Source organism: Podarcis melisellensis, assembly GCF_964234715.1.
Source record: "Podarcis melisellensis genome assembly, chromosome: 1".
Lineage (NCBI taxonomy): Eukaryota > Metazoa > Chordata > Lepidosauria > Squamata > Lacertidae > Podarcis > Podarcis melisellensis.
The window spans coordinates 93,541,414-93,568,087 of NC_138528.1; the positions used below are offsets into that span (position 1 = coordinate 93,541,414).

At 40.7% G+C, this 26,674-nt stretch overlaps 1 long non-coding RNA gene across 2 annotated transcripts in view; it reads left to right on the plus strand.

Annotated features, from left to right (window-relative positions):
- LOC309377935 overlaps positions 1-23,208 on the plus strand; it is a 34,944-nt gene extending 11,736 nt beyond the window's left edge. The window contains exons 1-3 of one of the 2 annotated variants that reach the window (XR_014171779.1): positions 15,306-15,488; positions 19,779-19,917; positions 22,866-23,208. This is a non-coding gene — a long non-coding RNA (uncharacterized lncRNA). Of the gene's footprint in view, positions 1-15,305; positions 15,489-19,778; positions 19,918-22,865 lie in introns of those variants that run through there. The other variant, XR_014171778.1, reaches the window with a different exon arrangement.
- Positions 23,209-26,674: the final 3,466 nt, after the last annotated feature.

Here is a 26,674-nt window from a genome sequence, read left to right on the forward strand (position 1 = left end):
GCAAACCTGTAGATAGGGGCTTGATGTTGGTCCATGCTCCTTGGATATCACTATTAGTCTCAGATCTGAGAAATGCCTGGCCCATTGGGAGGGGCAAGATGCTCTTCCTTGAAAATTCCCACCACTTTGCCATGTTTCTTGAGCTGGGGACCTTTTCGCTTCTATTTTCTGGGTGCCCCTACAAAATGAGATCCCTAGCAAATGGGAAAAACCCCTTCTTGGAGGTGGCGTCCAATCTGTACAATGCTGTCCCTTCGGAGCCACGCTTGGTGCCTATGTTGGTCATTCCTTTGGTCCCCAACCCTTTAAACACTATTATATCTAAGCAAGAGTGCACCCTCTTCTAAAAACTTTAGTTTGTGACAACATCTCACTTTGGGGGTGGGGGTGTATATAAACCTCCCCAGTGAATCTTTTCTTTAAAAAAAAGCAAGAAAAAAACTTTGTTAAACTGAAACTACTGGTGAGTTAAACCCAGAGAGAACAAAACAGCACCAACCATAAGCAGAACTGCTCAACACTGAAGAGACCATATAGGGTACAGATGAGGCATCTAAATGGCTCTAGATGCTGTCGGACTCCAACTCCCATCATCCCTGATTATTGACCATATGGGCTGAGGCTGATGGGACTTAGAGTCCAACAATATCTGGAGAACTTCAGGTTAGCTACCCCGGATAAAGGGCATCTGTGAGGTGCCCCTGCCCCAAGCCCAGCCTTGGTCAACCCTTTAAATACTTACAAGTTCCTAGATGGTGCTGGGTGTTGCGGGTTATTATTTACAAATGAGGGAGAAAGGAGCAGATTAGATGGTTCTACATTTTTAGGGTAGCCATGGCCTAATTTAACCAGGCTTCCTCTAGTATTCCAGACAGCTCTGTTGTAAGTGGGTTCAGGCTGACCCAGGCTACACCTCTCCGACTGAGTTAAGCACTTGAAATTGAGTATTTATTTGTTACCCAGCACACTGAATGCTAAACAAGAAGCCTGTTTTTTACAAATATTTTGTTGTCGCTGTGGAAACTCTGTTTGAATGGTTGCTGACATGCCAGCATCATGGGGGACAATAGTTCAGTTGTGAAGTACATGCTTTGCATGCAGAAAATCCTAGATTTAATACTTCACGTCTCCTGTTAAAACAGGTAGCAGGTAGGGTGAAAGCCATTTGCCTGAGAACCTAGAGTACTGCCACTTCTCAGAATTGACAATAAATACAGCGCTAGATGGAACAATGGACTTGTATCAGTCTAAACTGGGCCATTGTGATATGTTGTGCGGGAATGTCTTCTGTGTATGATGAGAGATGCTACACTTCTCTCTTCCTGATTTTGGACAAATGTAGATGGGAGAAAAGCAGCACCGTGTTGCTTGTAGATATATATTGAACCAGGACCCTTGTTTCCTGGGACTTTCTGTGTTTAGCCCCTAAAACCTCCTTGACATATGAAACACCATTGTGAAAAATTCATCTGAGTCTAACGTTCTCTGGATTGGCCAGGTTTGGTATTTAACAATAGTCATTAGCCTTCTCTGACCTTTCTTGGTTAGCAGAGCAGTATTGTTGTTGTTTAGTCATTTAGTCGTGTCTGACTCTTCGTGACCCCATGGACCAGAGCACACCAGGCACTCCTGTCTTCCACTGCCTCCCGCAGCTTGGTCAAACTCATGTTTGTTGCTTCAAGAACACTGTCCAACCATCTTGTCCTCTGTCATCCCCTTCTCCTTGTGCCCTCTATCTTTCCCCATATCAGGGTCTTTTCCAGGGAGTCTTTTCTTCTCATGAGGTGGCCAAAGTATTGGAGCCTCAGCTTCACGATCTGTCCTTCCAGTGAGCACTCAGGGCTGATTTCCTTAAGAATGGATGTGTTTGATCTTCTTGCAGTCCATGGGACTCTCAAGAGTCTCCTCCAGCACCATAATTCAAAAGCATCAATTCTTCGGCGATCAGCCTTCTTTATGGTCTAGCTCTCACTTCCATACATCACTACTGGGAAAACCATGGCTTTAACTATACGGACCTTAGCAGAACAGTATTAGGCTTGCACATTTGTTTGGGGACAAATGAAACCATTGAATTGGATGGGGATACTTCTGTTCAATTTTTATATATCTGAACCAAATGTGGTAACTTACAGACATGAATAGGTTCCTTGTTCATTTCTCTTATCCATACCTATCCAGACTAGGTAGGGTGGAGATGAAGACTTTTCTCCAGCAGAAACGGAGGACTAGTCGGTCAGTGGCTGCCTCATGGTGCCTCCTACCATTTTCTTTCCCCCAAATGCCCTACACATTGTATTGTTCTGGAATATTTTGGGGGCAGGGGGAGCAGCCAGCTCATACACACATCCTCACCAGAATAGTAGCTGCATGGCAAATATAAAAAACTCAGTAGAAGAAAAAGAAATACATGAAAACTGGTGTAAGTAGCAGGAGCATATGGAATGAATGTATGCATCATGAAACAAATGTGGTTTTGAGGAATGAATGGTGAAGGGGGAAAGATGTTTAATAACATAATAATAATAATAATAATAATAATAATAATAATAATAATAATAATAATAATAGAATTCTGGGTGGGAGAGGAAACCTCATTTCTTACACATCCCAAACTCTACTTGTTGTACATTAGGATCTAATTTCTTGCTCCTCAGTTTGGCAAGTTTTCTCGATTGTCTTCAGTTGCCCTACTCCACATCCAGCAATTTGTTAATAATAATAATAATAATTTATTATTTATACCCCGCCCATCTGGCTGGGTTTCCCCAGCCACTCTGGGTGGCTTCCAACTTAACATTAAAATACAATAATTCATCAGATATTAAAAGCTTCCCTAAACAGGGCTGCCTTCAGGTGTCTTCCAAAAGTCAGATAGTTGTTTATTTCCTTGACATCTGATGGGAGGGTGTTCCACAGGGTGGGCACCATTACCGAGAAGGCCCTCTGCCTGGTTCCCTGTAACTTTGCTTCTCATGGTGAGGGAACCGCCACTCTGGTGAGACAGTCTGTGGGCAGGTAGGGTTTCAGCCTGCATACCAGGTGGAGCTAGTAGACAGCTGCCCTGGACACAGCATTGACCTGTGCCTCCATGGAACGCTGTGAGTCCAAAATGACTCCCAGGCTGTGCACGTGCTCCTTCGGGGCACGGTTGCCCCATTCAGAACCAGGGAGTCCCCAACACCCACCCGCCCCCTGTCCCCCCAAAACAGTACTTCTGTCTTGTCAGGATTCAACCTCAATTCATTAGCCACCATCCATCCTCCATCCATTTACCTCCAGGACCCCCGGTTGCTCAATACACCCCCTCTCAGTTTAGATTTGGTTATGGCTAGCCACAGTCCTAGTGTGGTCCTGACAATACCCTACAATCCCTGGTGCATGCACACATTTCAATCAGAGTCCATAACTCACTTCAGTGTGAGCACAGAAAGGCACTTGAATGTCATTGAGATCCTGGTCTTAAATAGTTTACATAGTTTTGACTGCCTCCCCCCCCCCCCAGCATAGCACACATTCTACCCCACCCTCTGGTAAATAATCCACAAGTCATCTATTCTAAGCAACAGGATACAGGTGTCTACTTCCTTTGATACACTGCCTAATCTATTGGGGTTAAATAATAGATCACATATCTGTTCAATTAAAGCACTGCCTGTAGCCTGGTAAGCTGACTGATAGCTAGATCTGTTATATTCTCTCTCTTTAAAGCATATGCACACACAAGTCTCATCAAACCGAATGATCTGTCATCTGTCCAGGAGACTTATCAGAGTAAAGAGTCAGTTACCTGAGGTGCAATTAAAACATTAACAATGTTTCAATTGCTTAGGAAAGCAAAGAGAAGGACCACCATCTTTCTCTGTCTATAAATTTTAAAACAGCATCCTATGATATATTACACTGTTAATTTTTGAGGCAACCTTTTGCAGCACTCAGGCAAAAGTGTTCACTGCTGGCATGAACACTGAGACAGAAACATGAGAGGCAACCCTCTGGGGATATATATGTTTTGGAGACTTTTGCACAGCATTAGACACACAAGCAAGCAAGACATGCAATCAGCAGAATGGCATGTTGCCATTCAGAACGAAGATGTCCAGATATCCTCCATATAACATTTCCCCAGTATGTATTGCATTTCCCTAGGAGTTTAAGTGTAAAGGTTTCCCCTATTGTTCGTAAGTAGGATTTACTGTGTGCTTAGTGATGAAGATGACATTTGACAGGTTTCTGAGCATTCACATATGGAATTATTCACTGGGGCTTTTATGTTGTAAACCACCTGTGGTGTTTGGGTGAAAGGTAGTATAATTAATTAATTAAAATAATTTTGCATTTGTTCAGTCCAGCAAGAGCTGCACAATAAATTCTACAGGATTTATGGGTTAGTATTCCCAGTCTTTTACCATGAAGGGTAGATTAACTTCTAAATTAGTGGAGTCACCATGGAATAATCTGTTTTGCCACCACAGTTGGAATGAAGATGGAAACAAAACATACAGTGTCAATAAAGGCCACAGCTGTTTTAACGTGGGTTCTGAGGGGATCTGCAGCAATATCACCTCCCTGCGTTTCTGTGTACAGAAGATTAATGAGGAGGTAGGATGGAGATTCCTTCCCTTTCCTCATCTAAAAGACACCACCTTGGCTCAGAATTTAGCACCCATGAATGGCAGATGTGAGTCATTACTTCAGTGGCAGACCTTGTGGCGCCCCCTGCAGCGCCCATGAGGCTTTGCACTTTATCATGAAGGTGAGTTGAAGGGTGAAACCAGTAAGGTCCCCCCCCCCAGTCTTCCCGGAAAGGAATAGGCAAGGTGAAGCCTACAGGGCCTTATGAGCTTTTCACTATTGTCTACCACCACCATCACCCCTGGGTCCAGATGACAGGGATGGGAAATGGCAGGACCAGGGATCAAATGCAACTCTCCAGGTCCCTCTCTGTTTCTCTCTGGCCCTTGGGCCTCCCTTGGCCAGACCACACCCCTCACCTGCCCCACTTCACACAGTTCTTTTGCCTGCATTCAACTCCTGTTTCCCTGAATGGAGAGACCAAAGTGTAGAAACCTCTGGCTTTTGCATAGCTGAACTATACCTACTATGCAAAGGATGCACAGACAAAGCAAGCAGAAAAAGCAGCAGTGATCCAGCCATTTTACAATGCAAACAATTGTACGTTTAACAGCTGCAAAAATCACAAACACAAAGAGCAAGCAGTATTCACAATGAAGAGATTAAGCAGCAAGGGAATCAACAGTTTATATGCCAAGGTAATCAATCTCAGCTGAAATTCCTACAGAAATTCAGTTTCAACAGCTGTAAGGACCCCTGCCCTCTTTTTCACCTGTCCACCTAATGAAGAAACTTACCTAGCTGCAGATGTCATTACCAAATTGTATCTAGCTATCAATATCATAAAAACAGGTATGACTCCATGTTTAACCTAGAAAGTCTAATGATGGAAGGAGGAGAAAGGGCAGAACCACGGTGATTGCTTCTGAACATTTCCATCTTTGCAATGGCTTAGCAAGCTTATCTTCCACAACCATAGTTAAGTTGCAATTGATTATACATCAGCTGGGGTGACACTAGGAATAATATATATCAATGGGAAAGTCTTCTGATGATATGGAGTGATTGCTGCCTAATGTATGCTGCAATTACTCAAAGGCAGACAGCTTTGAAAAATGATCCCTCAAGCCACATACATGGGAAGGTCACACGGAGCAATTATTTTGCTTTAGCATAACCTTTCACTGGAATGTGATTACCTGCCAGTATAATATATATTGCTGCAAGCAGGTTGGTGCTTATGAATCCTATGGTGGAACCAATGGCAATATGAAAGCAGAATGTCCCAGATATCCAAAAAGAAAAAGAGGGTGTGAGTGATGTAGGTGACTCAAACAGAGCTTGCTTTCTTGTAGTTGCATCAGTCTCCTCTCAAGAATTTAGCTCTTGCCCATAGAGGTGCTTGTGACTCTAACAGGTATTGCCTTCCTGTATATGCATGAAACCATATGCGGAGTCCTTCTGAATCAGGCCAAAGGACCATTTAGTCCAGTATCATTTTCTCAAAGTGGCCAAACAGATGCCTATGAGATGCCCACATGTAGGACATGAACACAGTATGTTTTTCCTATCATTTCTCAGCTCTTGTTTTAGCTCTTGTCCATAGTGTGGTTTATTTAGATTTCCGTATAGGGTGGTATATAAATTCAATAATAAATAAATAAATATAAATACATAGCACCTGTATACAGCCCACAAGGATTTTCAACAAACTTTTGATTAAGATAGGCATTTTTGAGAAATCAAGCTTCTCCAAACTAATGCAATTTTTTTGTTTGCTATCTTCAACAAAATATGCAATTTTATTCACACCTTCCCCTAATATAATGCATTTCTGTACACATTGTAGGGTTGGCAAACTCCACTGCAAAATTCACAGAAGTGTGAATTTCAAAGGATAGCTGTTTTTTCAGTTCATGTATTGATTCAAGAAGTATGAATTAGGTAGTTTCTCATTAGAATGTAAACAAAACTGAATTTCTTCCCCATCTGTAGGGCCAGGTAAAGGGGTCCTTACCCTGTAGTGCCCCCTGTTCTGGACAGGGCATAGCTCATTTAGGCTAGTTCTCTACACTGTTCATTCCATGTATGAATGTTTGCTTAAATAAAATGTGGCCCAAGCTCAACCCATTTTATGTGCCATTCCTCTTATATTCTTGTTCTGGTCACCAAACTAATTAATAAAATCATGACAGACACACTTTACAAGTGTGATTATCTGAATCTCTCCATAATTTCTTCATCTCCTGGTTAATTTTTCCTATCATTTACTTTGCTTTTTATGCTGCGCACATGCTGAAGCTCTCTTTCTATTTCAGTAATGAAATATAATAAAAGGATTGGGTTCTATGATTCATGCTTCAAACCTAGTTCTTAGTGTGCAATGGAAAACCAAACCAGGGGATTATTTGGCTCTATTTAATGCATCGTTTTGCTCATCTTGACCTATGAACATCCCTTGAGATTGTAGATTTCTTCATATTACGCTACAGCTTTCTGGAAATTTGTTGCATACTATAGGAATGTGTTTCAGGATTTATGCCAGTGGCTTTTGCTCCTTGCAAATTATTTATATTACAAAACAACCCGCTTCACCTCTTCGCCAGCCACAACTGCAAGTGAGTATGTAACTTACAACTCAGCATATAATAAATCAAAGAAGTGAGACTCAACAGAAACCTGTATTAACAGAACCTAGCACTGCAGGCAACAGATAAATAATACACATTCTTAGGGAATTGGGACTAAAGACTGGGTCCTTTACATTCAGAAATGTAGGACTTTATTGCCTGAGTAAAGAAATGGTAACATATCCACCGCTTGTACCAACTTATCATCTCTATGGACCAACAACTGGAGGGCAACATCACACACTTGTGCACACCACATCAGAACATTAGAATGAACTGCTCTGAGTTGTATTGATCATGCCTTCTGTGCCTAAACGTTTGCACAGCAGTGAAAAATTCCCAAGTCCTGGCTCTCGCATGTACTAAGCTTGGAACTTAGATCAAAATTGGGTAGCCATGGCATAGGTCTCAGTGGATTCCTCAGCCCCTGCACATACACACATTTACTTGTTTCAAAGACACGTAGTAAGGGAGAAATATTCTTAGGATTGTGTTGCTCAGTTTGGAACTCTAATTGGCTGCCTATAGAAAAGAGCCTTTCCCTTGCACTAAGTAAATAAGAACACTGGGACAAGTCTTGAGAACCGATGGTCATGCAAAAGCATTCAACCCTGTAAGGCTCACATTCACTGTTTGTAGTAGATCAAGCTTTATCATGAGGTAAAGTGGAGTAGCTGTTGGACAAGACATTGAATATCTGCATAGTATGAGTGTGATGCATAGATTTGTATTGTGGAATTAACCATCAGTTATTGTTCATCACTTCATTACATTTCTGGGTATTCTTCTTTGCGATCACTCGTAGCCGAGTAAGATTGTCTTCCATAAACACAGCTTTAACAATGAGTCCATAAGTGACTGAGGAGACCAATTCCGGATCCACGTTTCCTTCCACAGTGGAGATATTGGTTTCTGGGCAGGAGTTGATCATGGTGTGGATTTGCCAAGTGTGCATTCCTCTTAGCACGTTTCTCCCTTGCGTCCTGAGTCTGAGTGTCTTCAAAGCCCATGATACCTTTGGTAAAGGCTGTTCTACAATGGAGCACTCGCAGGCCAGTGTTTTCCATTTGTCAGTGTTTATACTAAAAAATTTTAGATTTGCCTTGAGACAGTATTTAAACCTCTTTTGTTGACCACCAGCATTATGCTTTCCATTTTAAAGTTTGGAATAGAGTAGTTGCTTTGGAAGACGATCAACAGGCATCTGCACAACATGACCAGTACAACGAAGTTGATGTTGAAGAATCATCGCTTCAACACTGGTGATCTTCGCTGCTTCCAGTACACTGATATTAGTTCGCCTGTCTTCTCAAGTAATGTGTAAAAATTTTTGGAGACACTGTTGATGGAATCTTTTGAGGAACTGGAGAAGGCATTTATAAGTGGCCCATGTTTCACAAGCATATAGCAAGGTTAGTAGTACAATAGCTTTATAAACAAGCATTTTGGTTTCCCGGTGAATGTCCCGTTCCTCAAACACTCTGCACTTCAATCGGGAGGAAGCTGCACTCACAGAGCTCAGGTGATGCTGGATTTTGGCATCACTGTTGGCCCTTGTGGAAAGATAACTGCCTAGGTAGGAAAAGTGATCGACATTTTCCAGCATTACACCACTGAGCTGGATTTGTGGTGCTGCAGAGGGGTTATTTTGTACTTGTTAGTGTAGCACTTTGGTTTTTTGGATGTTGAATGATAGGCCAAGCTTTTTGTAAGCTTCTGCAAAGATATTTAGGATAGTTTGGAGGTCATCCTCTGAGTGTGCGCACACTACGTTGTCATCAGCATACTGAAGCTCTATGATGGAAGAGTACGGTAACGTTACTCTTTGCTTTCAGCCTGCTCAGATTGAAGAGCTTTCCATCTGTTCAAAAAATGATTTCTACTCCAGTGGGGAGTTTCCCTTCGACAAAGTGTAGGATCATGGCAATGAAAATAATGAATAGAGTTGGGGCAATAACACAAACCTGCTTAACACCTGATCCCACTGTGTATGGTTCTCTTTGAGAGCCATTGTTATCTGTGATTGTTGCTATCATATTATCATTGAGGAACCAAATGATATTTACAAATTTATCTGGGCAGCCAATTTTCAGAAGGACAGTCCACAGAATCAGAATGAATCTGAATCCATTCTCACAATAAAAAGCAAGTTGTAGCCTTGAATAAGATTTATGTATTCACAGTGCTAAAGTTACAAGCCTACATACAAATTATTATGGTGCTTTATGATGATGCATGGTGCTTTATAGTGTACAAGTGAACTAACTGGTCCCTGCCCCCAAGGACTTTACCATTTAAAGTTTGACACAGGAAACCATGGATGAAGGAAAGAGAAGTGGAGGCAATTGCAAGAATGTGTAATTGCTTCAGTAACAGATGCTCAGCTTGGTTACAGTCAGTGCTTTTTTCTGGAGGGACCCAGGAGTACACATACCCCTAAACATTTTGTGAATCTAACGGGAGAAGATACTAAAACTACTTTTCTGAGTACCTTTCAGAAAATAATATTCCATCATCTCTTATGCCTCTTTTAAACACAATCAAGTACATCCCAATTTCAACAAGTGAGTGTGACCATGGCTTCTCTCAGATGAATTTAATACTGACTCCAACAAGAGCTTCATTGCATTTAAACCCTGTAGCCAACTTAATGTTTATGAAATCAGTAGGCCCTCCTTTGTTTAAGCCTTCAGTGCATGTAAATGTTTTTGAAAGGATGACATCTGGTGACAGACACCAACAGCAAGCAGAGATGTTAGTGCACAAAACCTCATGCCAATGTGGAAGTTAGTGTGAGCTGTCAGCTGTCTTATATGAGGTAATGCATGTTCTTTGTACTTTTGTCTATTTACTGTATTAATTTTCCCCGATTTGAACTATAAAATGGTGGTTTTCTTGAGTCAAAATGAGAGTACCCCTAAAGATATATTTTTTAGAAAAAAAGCACTGATTACAGTCTTAGAAATGGTATGAGTATGTTTATTCGCAATGGGCTGAAGCATTCTGTCCATACCTTTTGGCCATTTCAGAGTGTCTGGAGGATGGGCACAAGTCTGCCCAGTGATGATAGCGCGCGTGCGCGCGCACACACACACACACGCCAAAGGCCCTGTTGAATAATACTACTACTTTCTGACAGGCTTCTCATTGCCACTCTGCTCCTGCTGGTTGTAGCTCTACCAGTGCTTGGAGGAGGAAGGAAACTTTTTTGTGTCTAAAAAGAAATAATAGCAATGGAATCCTGTACCACCTTGCATTGTAATGGTGAGCCCCAGATACTGCCCCCAATAAATATGTGAAAGTGGCCAAAAATCCAGTGGGACTGTGGCAGGTAGCCCATTGCAGCTATTCATTTAATAACGTTGTGCAAATCTTACATGACTAAATAAATTGGGATTAACACTCAAAGATGCCTGCTTCTTGGGAGAAAAGCAATGACAACCCTAGACAGCATCTTAAAAAGCAGAGACATCACCTTGCCAACAAAGGTCAGTATAGTAAAAGCCATGGTTTTCCCAGTAGTGATGTATGGAAGTGAGAGCTGGACCATAAAGAAGGCTGATCGCCAAAGAATTGATGCTTTTGAATTATGGTGCTGGAGGAGACTCTTGAGAGTCCCATGGACCTCAAGAAGATCAAACCTATCCATTCTTAAGGAAATCAGCCCTGAGTGCTCACTAGAAGGACAGATACTGAAGCTGAGGCTCCTGAAGCATGAGGCCACCTCATGAGAAGAGAAGACTCACTGGAAAAGACCCTGATGTTGGGAAAGATGGAGGGCACAAGGAGAAGGGGACGACAGCAGACGAGATGGTTGGACAGTGTTCTCAAAGTTACCAACATGAGTTTGACCAAACTGCAGGAGGCAGTGGAAGACAGAAGTGCCTGGTGTCCATGGGGTCACGAAGAGTCGGACACGACTAAATGACTAAACAACAACAACACTCATCAAATCTCTGTTAGAGGCAGAACATGTTTTCTTTTTCTGTCCCACAAGTAAGAAACTATTGAAAAAGTGGGGCGGGGTGGGGGGTGGGAAAGAGAAAGAGAGAGAGATTGCACACTGGCTGGTTGGGGAGGTCATTGAATGTCAGAAGAAAATGACACAAAACTTGTGATTTTTTTTTTTCAGAAGTAGAAAGAATCTCAGGTGGAGTGCCTACATAAAGAGACATTGATTTCTTCTTCTGCGGAAAGTCGCATGTGGGTTTTAACAAAGCAATCTCTGAAAAGCAGAGAATGAGCTGATGATATGCAATGCAAACTGGTGATGGAGAAAAAGGAGTAGGAGGGAAATATGCATTGAGTGGGACACACAGAAGCTGACAAATGAAGGTCAGGGTGCAGCCTTAACAACAGGACAAACCCATGAGTGATTAAACAGGCTGCTCAAAAGACATTATGCTTCTATAGGAAACAGATGGAATAAAGCGGGAAAAGAGATAGAGTGGAATGCCTGAATTTTAGGCTTGCTTTTTTGTTCTTTAGAGGGAGGAGCTTTCATGTTGAATCCTTTTCTTAAAAAAAAAAAATTTAAATCGACAAAGCAGATGACAATCTTTTATGAGATAAACCACTTCCTTTTATTTTTCTCACCAAACATCTTGTCAGTGTGCAGAGCAGATCTCCACCCTTCAGTGAATCACAGATGTCTAGCACACCAGACACTGGCACTGATTCATTTAGATTAACTTTGCCAAGACATCTGCCAATTTATGCCGCCTATCACAGCAAACCCTATTTGATATATTGTATAACCTCAGTTCCTTATGAAAACCTTGGCTTGATTTATGAGTGATTGGTATCCTGCAGGATAAGGGTTGTGTGGCAAGAATTAGAATGACTCGTGACATTTAAAGAAGATTTCTTGATGAGAGGGCAAACTGTCTCAACATTTTTTTCCTTTTGGCCCACTGTGAAGCATCTGCTACAACACCATACTAGGATGTTTCAAACAGAATCGTGCCTCTGGGCCATTTGGAAAACAGCAACATTTCAATGAAAGCCATAGGGGGTGTGGGGGTATTGGATATTATTAAAATGTTCAGATAAAAGGGAAACCATTCATATGGGGCAATATGATTCATAGAACCAATAAAATCAAGATGAACCTGAAGACCATCTTTATTTATTTATGAATAAAAATATTTAAAGATATATCACAGTGGTTTACAACAAAGAGAAAAACATAAAAATGAAAAAAAATCATAGAGAGGGAAAAACAAAAAGAAATTTAAAAAAACATGAACAGATATCAAAGATATCAAGGGGGAGGGTGACAAAATTATCTTATAAGAACTAGGAAGGGGATATTCCCTAAAACCTAAGGCACTTTAGTACTGAACTGATTGTGGGGGGGAACGCCTCTCTAATGCATAGTGATGCGCACGCACACACACACACACACAAAAACATCATCATCATCATCATCATCCTGGGTGCTTCACTGTTCAGTGGGAGGCCTTTTGTTGTTGTTGTTGCATTTCCACAATGAGGTCAAGAAAATGTAGCTTAGAGGAACATAGTTAGCAATGAAAGCTTCTGCATATGCTATGGGTTGCTTTGCTTAGCATTAAGCGGGTGGCACTGTGGTCTAAACCACAGAGCTTAGGGCTTGCCAGTCAGAAGGTCGGCAGTTCGAATCCCCACGAGGGGGGAAGCTCCCGTTGTTCGGTCCCAGCTCCTGCCAACCTAGCAGTTCGAAAGCACATCAAAGTGCAAGTAGATAAATAGGTACCACAGGAAGGTAAATGGTATTTCTGTGTGCTGCTCTGGTTCGCCAGAAGCAGCTTAGTCATGCTGGCCACATGACTTGGAAAAACTATCTGCGGACAAACACCAGCTCCCTCGGCCAGTAAAGCGAGATGAATGCCACAACCCCGGAGTCGTCCACAACTGGACTTAACGGTCAGGGGTCCCTTTACCTTTATGCTTTACCTGCACTCAGGCAAGTGCAGTGTTGCAGAACCTCTTCCTCAATGCATGGGGGACATCACTTGACATGCCCGTTTCTACTTAGAGCTTGAAAAGTCCTCCTTGCTTACTTCTTTTTATGTATAGCCTAACAGACTTCAGTTACAAAGCATTCTCTGAAAACACATAAACTTTGAAAAACATTGTGACAATTATTATTATAGCTTATATCAATAAAAATCTCTAAGTGACTTGTAAAATAAAAAAAGTTATGCAGTAATCATGTATTAATTAAAATCAGTAAACAAACAAACAAACCCAACAGCATAAAACCTTCCCAAGTGGACACAGAATACATTTTACAGCATTCTGAGCTGCAGAACAATTTTTGGGGGAGAGAAATAATGGGCAGTTTGTGTTGCATCTGAGCATTGAGAGCCAATAAACTTGTATTCTGTTCAGGTACGACGACTTTCAGCAACATCACTATTCAGCAGACAGTTCTATAATCTCACTTCAGCTGCAGAGAAGGTCCTATCTCAGGTGGTAACCAACCACGCTTCAAGATAGTGGGAACAAGGAATAGAATTTCTAGATATTTTCTAAATATATGGCTCACATGGTTCATATGGGAGGTTCATGCTCATCAAAAGTCAAATAATTCCACACACACCCCACCTCAGTGCTTGACACAATAATTTTGCCTGTTATGGATAAAGTCAGAATGCATAAATACTACTTTGGGGAGAGAGAAAAATGGTTAGGTGATAATATTTTTTTAAACCATATACCAACTATTTGGGGTTTGACAATGGGTCAGTGTAAATGGATTCCCTCCTTACTTCTGCCAAGAGATTGATGTTGATTCATTGTATATTTCCATGGCCCTCTTTGATAAATGGATAGACGTTACGACAATTCTTAAACATACAAATGGATTGCTTTTAAATGCAGATTTTGTATGGATAAATATGATAATTTGAATGTATTTATGAAAATTATAATGACTTGTTAATAATTTTACATTTGTTGGAATAATTGTATTATTTATATATATCATATTGTATTACAATTTCATGTTTTTCTTTCTTTTTTCATTTTCCTTCACTTCATTTCCTCACTGAAAATTTTTGATAAAATATAAACAGAAAAAAGGGGCACATTGTCTGAAACTTGTTATTCCAGAGCATCTCAAATAGAATCTGTCATTCTGGAAACTGATTTGGTTGTCTCCCATTACTTTCTCTTTGGTAGTATGTTAATTTAGAGTATTATAATATTCAAAACTCTATTAAACCTTCCTGAGACTGATGGAGGATTATTTTTTTCTCCAATCTGTTGCTATACAGATCTTGCCAGCAGCAAAAAGATTAACCACCAAATTGACATCTGTAATTGAATTCTTTAAGTAACCCAAAAGGAAAACGTCTAATGGTAGCAAATATCTTGTCATTTCCATAACAAGGTTCCATATTGTACGGAATATTGGACATTTCCAAAATATATGTTTAAAATCTGCTACTGTGTTAATGATAAATCTAGCTCAATCTATGTGGTGTTAGATACTATTGGTACTAGATTTTTTGTGTGTGGGGAGAACACACCATTCTTTTACATCTTTTTCATACCAAATTTAGAGGTATTTCCATTTCTCCTATATTGTGCACTCTGCACATCTCTAGCAAAAGACAGTAAAAGACAGAACTAGTCCCTATCTTGCTCATTTGTTATTTGTAATCCCATAGCATCGTTTGTTGATTCTCAATAGGATTATGATGGTGATGGTGATAACATTTGTATACCCACCAGCCAGCCAAGTTCTCTGGGTATTGACAATAAAATACAATTCACAATAAAAGGTAAAGCCAAGAAATCACTTATGCAAAAAAAAACCCCAGCGCAAACCAGCAAACACTTAAAATCAATACAGAACCCAGCAGCTAAAACAAGGTAAACAATTCCAACCCAGCATGGAAGCAGGGGGACTTGGTGTAAAAAATGGAGCTACCTGCTGTGATTTAAAAAGCCTGGGTGCAGAAGTGCATATGGCTGATGGGCTGGATTTAGACATCCCCCAATCCTCAAGAGCCACTTTGACAGGTGGGTGGAACTGTTCACCTGTCAATCTCTCATGAAGGCAGGTAAAGACTCCCCTCCCCCGCCACATGGTTTTATTTCAAATTGTGCTGGCAAAAGAAGCATCTCCCTTTCTACTTCCTTTGCCCATGCCATCTGAAATCAAAAGGTGCTGTCCAAGGAAACAGCAATTCTCAATGGGAACTTACAGCAAACTGCACTACAGATTTTCCAGCTGGAAACTAACCTCATTGGGCATGTGGGGTGGAATATCTTCACTGCTGTGTTAGAACTGTAAATGAAAGACTTCTAGATAGTTGTACCCCACCAATATATTGGAAACATTTGTAAAATGCTATCATTGTGTACTGGTATAGTGGGTTTTGTGCCTTATCAGAAAAAGCTCCTTTGTAGAGAGAGGTTGACAAAGTTTATTTTATCAAATTTATTAATGAAAAATCGATAGTTCCAATGACCCCAGCGAGATATGCCAGTATATGGAACAGACCATAGTTGACCCATGTCCCCAGTACTCCTGGAATTACCAGCTATTCTCAGCTAACTCTGTGAACAGCAGTAGAATAATTAGAACAAATAGAATGGAGTCCAAATTTGGGAGCATTTTTATTTTTTTTGTTGTTTTGCTTTCTTCTTCTTTCTCCCCTCTTTGTCTGATTATTCCAGATGCTTTAACGAGATGCAAGCTTTTTTTTTTTTTTGCTTTATAAACTCAATACTGTAATGATTTCTTGCACAATTTAGTAAACTCAATGGACTCCCAATTCCTTGAAATTCACTCCTGCAACTTATTTACTCTTCCCCACCCTTCTAGAGAAGGATAGATGAGGTAATTTTTCTGAACTCTCAGACTGACTTGGAAAAATGGGCTGCACCACCACCACCAGAAGAACTTGGTTAATTTCCAAGAGTCTGACATGCTCCTTGTTACAATTTTAGGCACATGTTTATGCAAAACCTATGTGTACACACAGAGAAAAATGCAATGTGGGAAGAAGCTCTAAGATACCAACAGAACTAATCTGGGTTTAATCCATGTACTTCAGTCTAACCAGGCTGTGGACTGGGCTGAATGTCACTTTGATACCTTTTTTTATGGAACTAAATGTAAGATGGATAGAGCTGACTGCACTTTTAACAGCTTGTGCTTGCAAAGGTTACTCTGAGTCAGCTGGCAGGAATGGATACCAATTAGAAAGTCGGCTCCATGATAGACTATTTGTTTTTAACATCAGCTAGCAAATATGACCATCACTCTTGGGGCACCTGTCATGCCTGTCAGAAGGAAAGATTAACATCTGAATGATTTGAAGTGTTGTAAGACTCATGCAGGAATACACCCGCCTATTAAAATATAGAATATACACTAAAACCCAGTTCCAAGAGCAAGTTGATTTGTACATATTGCTAAATCAAAATTTATGTATTTTTAGAAATAGAAATACTGTTGCATGATATTTACTGTTTGGATATTTAATAATCAGACTGGCCAAGTTATTTGAGTTCAAAATTAATTATAGAAAATATCAATTATGAAAATGATGAACTCAAAATTGAGGTTTTGTTACATGGAGATGGATGTGACTTGGTATATTGTTTGAATTTCATCATAGGTTCATAGTTTCCTTTTTTTTCCTTTTAAATGCCTATTGTGAAGTTACTTGTGATCCTTAAAATCTGTGATCAGAATTACATGAGAAAAACCACAGAATTATCCAGCGCTTTTTTCTGGGGGGACGAAGGGGGACGCATACCCCTAAACATTTTGTGAATCTAAGTTTGGCCTCATTGAGGGGCAGTATTTAAATATAAGTAGGAAAATGAGAGTACCCCTAACATTTTTTAAAAGAAAAAAAAAGCACTGAAATTATCTAATCTACTTGCTTTTAATTGGTTCCCAATAATATTAGGTACCTAATAATAATATTCAACTATTTATTAGCTATTTCCAATGAGCACACGCTCTTCTATCCATATGCTAGACCAAAGTCGCATCCCAAAAAGGTCCTGTGTCCCAAATTGGGAGTCCCTTTCTTCCTTGATAAACTACTGTATACACAAGGTCAACTGGGCATCTGATTCTGGTATCTAATTATTATTATTTATTAAATTTGTGTACCGCTCTATATCCGCAGGTCTCTAGTTAGCATTGATAGTATCTACTTGCATGCAATGAGTTGTGGTGCCATATGATTGCGGTCGCTCTTTATACTTCTATTCTGCCTTCCCACAGTTTACCTATGATCCCCACCCAGACACTGCTCAGGCCGGACCTCCTTGGTCTCAGTAGTAGAACTGATCACATCTCACACCTCTGTTCCTTCTCTTTTTGCTAGGGCAAAAATGGGCACATTCCTTCCTAAACATTTACCTAACGATGCAGCAAGTTCTAAAAAGAAATGGTTAGCCTTCGTTATTTGGGAATGAGATACATAATGGATGATTTGCCCAGCATATGTGTTGTACCTTAATGAGAACAGTATCTTAATTTAATCTTCGGACCACATCATCATTATTTTAGTAGAATCCTTCTCTGTTAACTAATTGCTTGCTTGCTTTTTTGAAATGTTGAACAGAGTATTCTACAAGAAGGGGTCAGCAAGATCCAGATAAAAATGAAAACGAAGCAGCACATGGTATGCTTTGCTCTGAAAGCTGCTCTGAAAGTGCCTCCCTTTTCCCTCCTTCTTGTGTTTCATTTGGTAGTGTCCAGTTGCTTTCAGAATTCTAATCAGGCTGATTAATGTCCTGGCAGCTTTCACAGTGCGATAGCTATTTGCATGGTAGAGGCTGGCAAGGAGTGGTACACCTTTTCGTAATTTAAAAGATAAAGACAAGTTCAGATTATAGCCTGTGCCATCAGTCCCTTTGCCTAAGATTAAAACTGACCAATAATGGAATGCATTTATTTTGTAAACGATCTTCAAGCATCCGCAGATCTTGTATTTCACTAAAGGCAAGATACATCTAGAAAATGTAGCCTCTCATGGGAATTGTGCCTTATTTGTTTACAATTAGTTTTAAAAGTAAAAGAAAGTGATCCAGCAAGCGGACAAACAAGCAAACACTGGGTTCCATTTATATGTGTATTTTTATTGCATTCTCTTCCTTTTAATTAGAAGAATAACAACTACAACCAAGGGGTGCTTTCCGCAATTCAAATGTTAATACCGAGAAAATATGTGTCTATTTGTGATATGGATTATTATTTTTACCAACAACAGCCTATTTGGTATTAGGTGACAATAATATACCTAATTCTCTTTTATGAAATATGATCTTAAAATAAATAAACATTTTAATGATTGTGAGCTGTTGCCCAGAGCAGTCTGAATGAAACTGAGGGACTTTGATGCATTGATTTCAGTGGGTCTACTCTAAGTAGAACTTAGTGGCATCCAGCACTGTAAATTTAAGTGTGAGACTGGATTAACATAAGTGAGTATCAACTATGGTTCCAAAGCCCAGTGGAGTTCAGCTCATTCTGGAAGAAGGTGGTGAGGGAGAAGCATCTCTTTCCTCTATTCAGGTGAAATGGGCTGCCTTTCATAAATGAAAGGAGCCCTTCACACAACAGCCAGACTGGCTCCAACCCTGTTTAACTTTGTCATCATTACTATTAGCATTTTTAATTATGGTAATGTGTTCAATAAATTTGTCAATGTACTTTAGAATTATTATTTTTTTTAGAAAAACAACAACAGCCACCTTGGGATACTAAGCTCTCGGTGGTCAAAATCCACAAACTGAGATTAACAATGGTATCAGAAAAGGAAAGGAGATCATCATATCATTCCACGGGAGGAAGGTATTCCCCAACACATTATAAAGAGAAAGAGGACACTGAACACAAGCCACATCCCCACTCCTACTCCCTAGGCAAGTCATGGACTACCATCTCTTTTTCCTTCTACAAACTGAAACTAAGGGATTCCATTCAAATGACAAGGAGGCTGCCTTTGACACCCACCTATAATCCTTCACTGGGGAAGAGGCAAATTGTTCCTTCTAGGGTCTTTATTAATAAGTGATATTTTATATTAAAATGTTTTTTAAAAAACAACAACAACAACACACCTGGTATAGAAATATCTCATATACACATTTGTAAGATTAGGTAAAGGTAAAGGACCCCTGACAATTAAGTCCAATCATGAACATCTCTGGGGTTGCGGCGCTCATCTCGCTTTACTGGCCGAGGGAGCTGACATTTGCCCACAGACAGTTTTTCCAGGTCATGTGGTCAGCATGACTAAGCCGCTTCTGGTGAAACCAGAGCAGTGCACAGAAACGCCGTTTACCTTCCTGACAGAGTGGCACCTATTTATCTACTTGTACTTTGATGTGCTTTCAAACTGCTAGGTTGGCAGGAGCTGGGACCGAACAACGGGAGCTCACCCCTCCATGAGGATTCGAACCACCTACCTTCCGATCGGCAAGTCCTAGGCTCAGTGGTTTAGACCACAGCGCCACCCGCATCCCATTTCTAAGATTACCATGTTGCAAATGTTTGCAGCACACAGTAGCATCATGAATTAATTGGACTCTTGTATATGCATACATTAGACACAGCGCTCTTCAGTGGCCGGCCTTCGAGGATCAAAGCCTGAATCTGTGTGATCCCTGCTGAAGAGGGTAACATGGGAGTAGATCTTGCCTTCACTCATCTTGTCACTCGTGAAGGATGCACACCTGCTCAGGTTTTGTAAGTTAAACAAGCTTCGCTGTTTTGTCACTGTGTGCTTTCAAGAGTTACAATAGCACTGCGCATTTAAATGTTAGTACTGTTCAACATGCTGACAGTTCAATTTCTACTTGTCTTCACTCCTCTGTCTCCTTGTCTTTCCTCTGCTCAATATACTGGCTTAACTCACTTCCAGGTTGCCGTTTCAGTTATCACATGTAATTATTTTCTTAGTTCTGTTGTATTTAGTTGAAGTCTAAAGTTCATGGAACAGCAGCCAAATATTTAAAGCCTCAGCAGGAGAACCTGAGTTGAAAACAGAACTGGAACTAGCAGTTTCTGTGCCCTGGGCAGACTACAGTTTTAACATCTCAGAGTGGGTTTTTTTAGGATTAGGAAACTGTCTTGATTGACCAATGGTCTGCCTCTGTATAAAGCACTTTCCTATATTCCTGCATGGGTCTTAAATGTTCTCAGAAGTTCTCCAATTCCTAACAACCAATAAGCACCTTGAATTCTACTCAGAAATAGAGAGGAACGTCCAGTAGAGCTTTCCAGCAAGTTACCATTTGAAAGCCAAACTGGTGTCTTTCAAACCATCTGAAGTTTGCAGGAGGTCCTCAAGGACAGTCCATGTAGGACACATTGCGTTAGTCAAGCCTGCTACTTCTGACCAACACCAGCCTGAGCTGGCAAAGAGTGCTTTGTGTCCAGAGTAAGGGACTCCAAAACAGCACTCAGAACTGTGGGCCCCATTCTTAAGAAAGTGTGCGATCCCATCCAGAACTTTAAACATCCTACCACCTCAGTCAAATGGACCATTCAGCCAGATACATTTCCAGGCTGTCTGGATTAAGCATCAGTATAATATCCCTCATTTGGTACGCTGATGATTCTGTTTAGGTTGGAAAGTACTGTTTCAGGGGGCATGGGCTAGAGGCTATATGGCAGTAACAGAAGGGGCTGAAGCCAGTTGTGGGTGGGATCAGGGACCAAAATGGGAGGGGCCACACCCTCTCTCTCTCTCTCTCTCTCTCTCTCTCTCTCTCTCTCTCTCTCTCTCTCCCTCCTCCTATCTTTCTAAAAACTGGGGGCCTGCTGTTCTTGGGGGGATTACTATATCAAGCTGAAACTACAGTAGTACCTTGATTTTTCAAAGAAACAGCTTTTAATCATAGCTACTTAAAATGATTGAAATTGCACTGAAAATGTGGCAAGAAAAATAAAGAGCATAATTTTGTCAAAAGATGAATCCCACTGAGGCTCTTCATACTCCAAATGGCTTAAGCAGCAAACAGCAGAGCTGTGTTTTCAGTTAATGAAATGGGTAAATCACAGTGGCAAAGGCAAAAAGAAAACCAGGAAGGAATTGTACAATCATTTTCCTGTTAAAAGAAGACCACAATTGTAGAGTCTTAGAACACTGCAATTACTGCAGTGAGATTTGGTCTGTGTGCATTAGCACTTTAAAAAAAAATAAAAAAATTGGCCAATATATAAGTGAAAAATGAGGTAGGAAATTATTTATTTATTTACCTGTTTTCCTGATTTTCACAAAACAAGAATTGGGAAAGATGCAAAACTATATTTGTTTCTGTATTACCCAATCATGGCCCAATCTTGCGAGGTGGAGCATGTTAATTTCATTCATCATTTGTAAACTATAGCAAGAATCTAAGATTTAGGACAGTGGTAGCCTACATGGTGCCCTTAATATTGTTGTTCAACTCCGGCTCCCATCTAAGTCACGGTGGTAGTGTCACTTGCAATCATCAGACAGCAGTTTGAAAATGGATGCACTAAGAAGGAAGAGGGGCTCCTAAATGCTCCTAAATACATTTAGAGTGTCCTCACCAGACTCTGAAAAAGAGACTGTGGAAGCATGATGTGCGGAAAGGAAATGTGCAAAGTGTGAAGACGAAAAGGAGAGAATAGTGTGTACAATAGAGAAATGAAGGAGTAGATGCCAGAGGTGACCTTTAACCATAAGGACTAGAAGCTTGAGAGTAATTGAAAAGTGAGAGGGACCTGGTGCAGAGATGGGAGGAAAGGGGAAAATGGCTTAGCCACTCAGGAGCATTGAGATGAGTCAACTTGATGCAGTAACAAAATGAAAGCTAATCAAGTAACATCTGGAATCCACAGGCAGGCATACAAAGCAACGTCTCATAAAAAGCAGAGCGAAAGTCCTCTGATATTCTTGGTATACAATACATGCTGACTTCTGCAAACAGGCTGTCAGAACCAGATGGAGTGGAAGGTCTGTTAATATTATGGAACAGTGATGGATGCCCACTAGGGCCTTTGCTTACAGTATGTTTCATTCAGTACCTGTGGTGCTGATTTTATAACACATAACAAACTTTCTCAACATATTGCTCATAAGCAGCCCTGTCCGGGTTAAGCTGTAAGCAGCTATCAGGGAAGAGCCAAGCATTGTGTCAGGGGAAGTATGAGCTGGGGAGAGGCTCAAGACCTATAGCAAGAGTGTTGTGAAACCCTCATCTTTATATAGCTTTGTTCTGTGTGAAATTCTGTTGACATTTTAAAAGACAAATTCTTTAAATGCCAACGGTCCATAGGCGAGGTCTTTCTGTACCCCTCCTAGGAGTATCTAGAAGCTTCTAAATGGGAACCAAAGTTATTCCAGGGAGAAGAGACTGCAAGGAGAGTAGAATGGAAAAAGCCACTGAGTTTTCCTGAAGGAGGCATGGAAGGGTCTAGCTATGTGCAAATGACCTGGCTGTGAAGTTGTATGACTGCAAGCTCCATGTTGGCATATAGACTTGAGGCTATTCATGGGAACTGGCAGGCCACAATGGCTTACACTGGAAAGCTCTCCACACATATTTCCACAGAAGTGGAAGAACTACCTCATGGACATGGGCCCCAATGGAAGTTGCTTGGTTTCCAAGACTACTTTGCGTACCGTATGTAGTACCTGTAATTTCATTTCGCATTAATGGCAGAGATAGACCATGCTGCACTTCAGCAAATGTCTGTGTTTGGGCAGCTCCAGACAATGACAGATATCCTCCCATCGATCTGCGAGTGAAGCTTCCGCTGTGTCACGAGGGCTGCTGTGATGTCATCTCTAAGAATAGATCCTATCCAGGAAAACTAAAGAGCAACTTGGCGATTAATGCTGCTGGCACTGTCAAGATTGATCACACTTCAAGAGACGGGTGTTTCTAAGAAAGAAACAGCAGTGACTTTCATGGACAGTCATTGTGGAGTGACAAATTCCTCCTCAAGTTTCTAGAAGTTTGGCGCTGCTCTTAATACTTGGTTCAGCACTTTGAAGCATGCAAATCACGCCCACACACCTGCTTTGTAATATATTTACCCCAAAGCTCTTGGAATCTTTCTCAATAAAGTTTGCAAAAGAAGAAAAAGAAAAATCCTACCAGGCTATCTTTCCTTGCCAGCTTTTCCCCAAGCAACTCAGAAGCGAAGGGAAAATGCGAGAGTGCTAGATGGTGCTAGTTTATGGGCCTGAAGAACACAACTGCCACCTCATTGTATACTCTATTTACTCTGACATACACACAGCACTCAGGTGAACCAACTGCATTTTCCGATTAATATAGCGGTGACAGAGAATGTAATTTCCCCAGCGAAACACTTCTTGGAGTATGCTGGATATGTGAATAGGGGCCACAGCTCATCAGGCACACAGTGCATTATACTTGGACAACATAATTTAATTCCCAATCTGTTCCTAACAAAGTAAAGAAGCGAGTAGGCAGACATTATAAATTAGAGCTCAAGGCAAACCCAGTGTCATTATTATAGCTATATTACAGAGTCATTTATCAAAATGGATTAAATATTAATGAAGTTTTAATTGCTATTGCAGAGTAACACAGGAGCTGTAGCCAGCGCAGGCACAAAAACTGCAGGTTGCTTCTCTGCCAAAATTTGACTGGATTGTTTTGGTTACGTGTGGGCGTTTTAAGCTTCTGTGGTGCACTCCAGAATTAAGAAGAATTCCCTTGAATCCACTGAAAGTCAAAGCTCTTAGAATTTTTACACAGTCTTATTACAGATATTCATGCAAATTGATGGTGCATCACTCTTAGAGCTAGTTCATGTGGTCAGTTGTCTCAGGGACTGGGTATGTATTTTTATTTGTTTGACTTCACTGTTGCTCTTATAACAAAAGATTAAGATCAAAAAGTGGAAACCACATCCTTAAATTAACACTCTGAGAAAATTGGCTCCCTGTTGAGTCAGTTTTGTTAGTTCCAGGTATCCGTCCAGCAACATCTGCAATTAGCTCAAGGCAACAACATTAGAGGGAGTCTTGGCTTGTTATGAGTGGCAAGAAACACACTTCAAAGTGGGCTGCTTTCTCTCTCATGCTTAGCTGAGCTGTTGATTGAACTTTTACAGCAGCTCTGTCCAGCAGTGATAGCACATAGCCAGCAAATTGTACCCAAACGTTTCCAAAGTTGGGAAGCCTTGAGACTGCCAAACTTTATGAGCATCAGCAAAATTGGTCCCGATATTGGGGAATCAGTGAAGCAAGGGAAAGAAAAGAATAACCATGAGGTGACAGATATATCACATCCACACATCTTGCTATAAATATGGTACCCTCCAGATTTTGTTGGACTGAAATACTTATTGGCCCCAGCCAGCATGGCCAACAGCCAGGGGTGATGGGAATCATAGTCCAAAAGATATGGAATGCACCGCAATGGCTATGCCTCTTATAATAATATTACACTAAGCTATTCCTCATAGTCAGGATGGTGCAGAATTTACATGAACTCAAGTTCATTATGCCTGCAGAACACAAGCCCACCCAGCTGTTTAGGATTCTGAGAGTGGTTAGGAGGCCCCTATTCCCCACCCAGACCTCCTGCAGTAACGCCAATTCTGCTGAATGGAGCAGTTGAGTGGGCACATATAGGGTAAGACGCTCTTGTAGGTAAACTGGTCCCAAATTGTTAAGGACTTTATACACTAAAAGTAGCACCTCAAACTTTGCCCAGCAGCAAATCAGCAACCACTGCAGATCTTTGAGCTCAGGTGTTATATGCTGACAAGGCCTCTCTCCTGTCAGGAACTGAATTGCAGCATTCTGCACTTATTGCAGCTTCTGGACCAAGCTTGAAGGAAGACTCACATAGAGTGTGTTGTAGTAATCCAGTCTTGAAGTTACCAATGCATAAACCACTGCAGCAAGGCTTTCCTGGTCCTGAAATGGCCACAGCTGTCAAACCAGTTGCAGCTGGGGAAAGGCACTTCAATCCCCTGAGGCTACCTGAGCCTCCAGTGACAGAGGTGGGTCCAGAAGCACCCTCAAGCTTTACCTGCTCCTTCAGAGAGAGTGCAACCCCAGCCAGGGTAGGCAGCTGACCAATTTGATGGACACAGGACCTCCTTACTCACACACAGTGCCTCCATCTTGCCAGGATTCAAGCTCAACTTGTCATGATACTACTATAAATGTACAGTGCAGATGAGGCCTTAATAAAGATGTCACTCACATTGCATTGCATTGCATTGCATTCTGTTGGTGTGGGGGCAATCATGTGAGCTGGCACTACACTGCTTAAACAATGAATTTGAAGACTCCTGTAATGTTCCCTTTCTAAAAAAAAAATTCTTTTGCTCTGGGTTTTCACTCTCTTAACCTATGGCTTCTTTAAATATGTTCTACCATGAAATCACATTACAATATACTTTATAGTTTGCATTTAAATGTGAATAGCTTCTTTGTACACCTGGGGTGTGGGTGTGTACCTCACTTATATCTTATCCTCCTTAATTGAGTCTTATCAGCACCACAAATGGTGCAATGGGAAAACTACATGGCCATCCAAAATTACCTGCTGCCTCTTCTTTAATCAGCAGGAGGATTTACAGAAAGGTGACTAAGACTAAGATGCTTCATACTGCCAACCTGCCTAGGTTATATTATTGATTCTTTATCTCAAACATCTGAGAGTAAGATAGAGGGAATTTAAAAGTTAAATGGAGAAATAAATGGTAAGAACCAAGAAAAATGATTAAACCTAAGGAGTACATCTTCTACGTTCTAGAATTCATGCAACTATTAAATTATAATTTAAAGATATTTTTTTTAAGGGACTTCAGGACGGGACAGAGATTGTGTTTTATTGCACAAATACTCCTCAGTTCCTGTCTACTTGCTTTAATTGGCAATACAGGATCCTAAAAGAAGCCACAGACCATATTTTTTTCCAATTAATATTTCCCTCATTCATCTTTTGCCCCCGCTCTTTTGTCACCAAAGCCATCTATCAAATTTCAGTTGACGTCAGCAATGCAAGTCAGTGCCCTTAGTTTCAGCTTTCACGCCTCATTTCTGACCTTTGAACCCCATTGCAGACAATGCTTCTTTATTACTGCCACACGTAGTTTCTGCAGAATGTTTTGGGGAATAAAACTAAGAGAGAAAAACAAACTAAAGATAGCACATTAAAATGAAAATCTATTGACCGTTGTTTCTTCTCTCTTCCTGAACCACTCAGGGTTATGTTCTTCTTTTCCAAAAATGACCCCTCCCCCAACAAAGACAATAAAAGTTACAAAGCTTGTCATAAGAGCAAAAGGCACACAGGTTGCTGTTCTTGATTTAATAATTGATTTAGCATTTCAAAACTTAGTATTAGACTCTAGAGAGGCAAAGTTGTTTTGTTTTTTAAATTTAAAGTCCAACTCCATTCATTGCCCAAGGCATGTTTCTGTACCTCAGCTTGGTTCGGTTTCTGTATTCAGAAATTCAGTTTAATAATTCACTTAG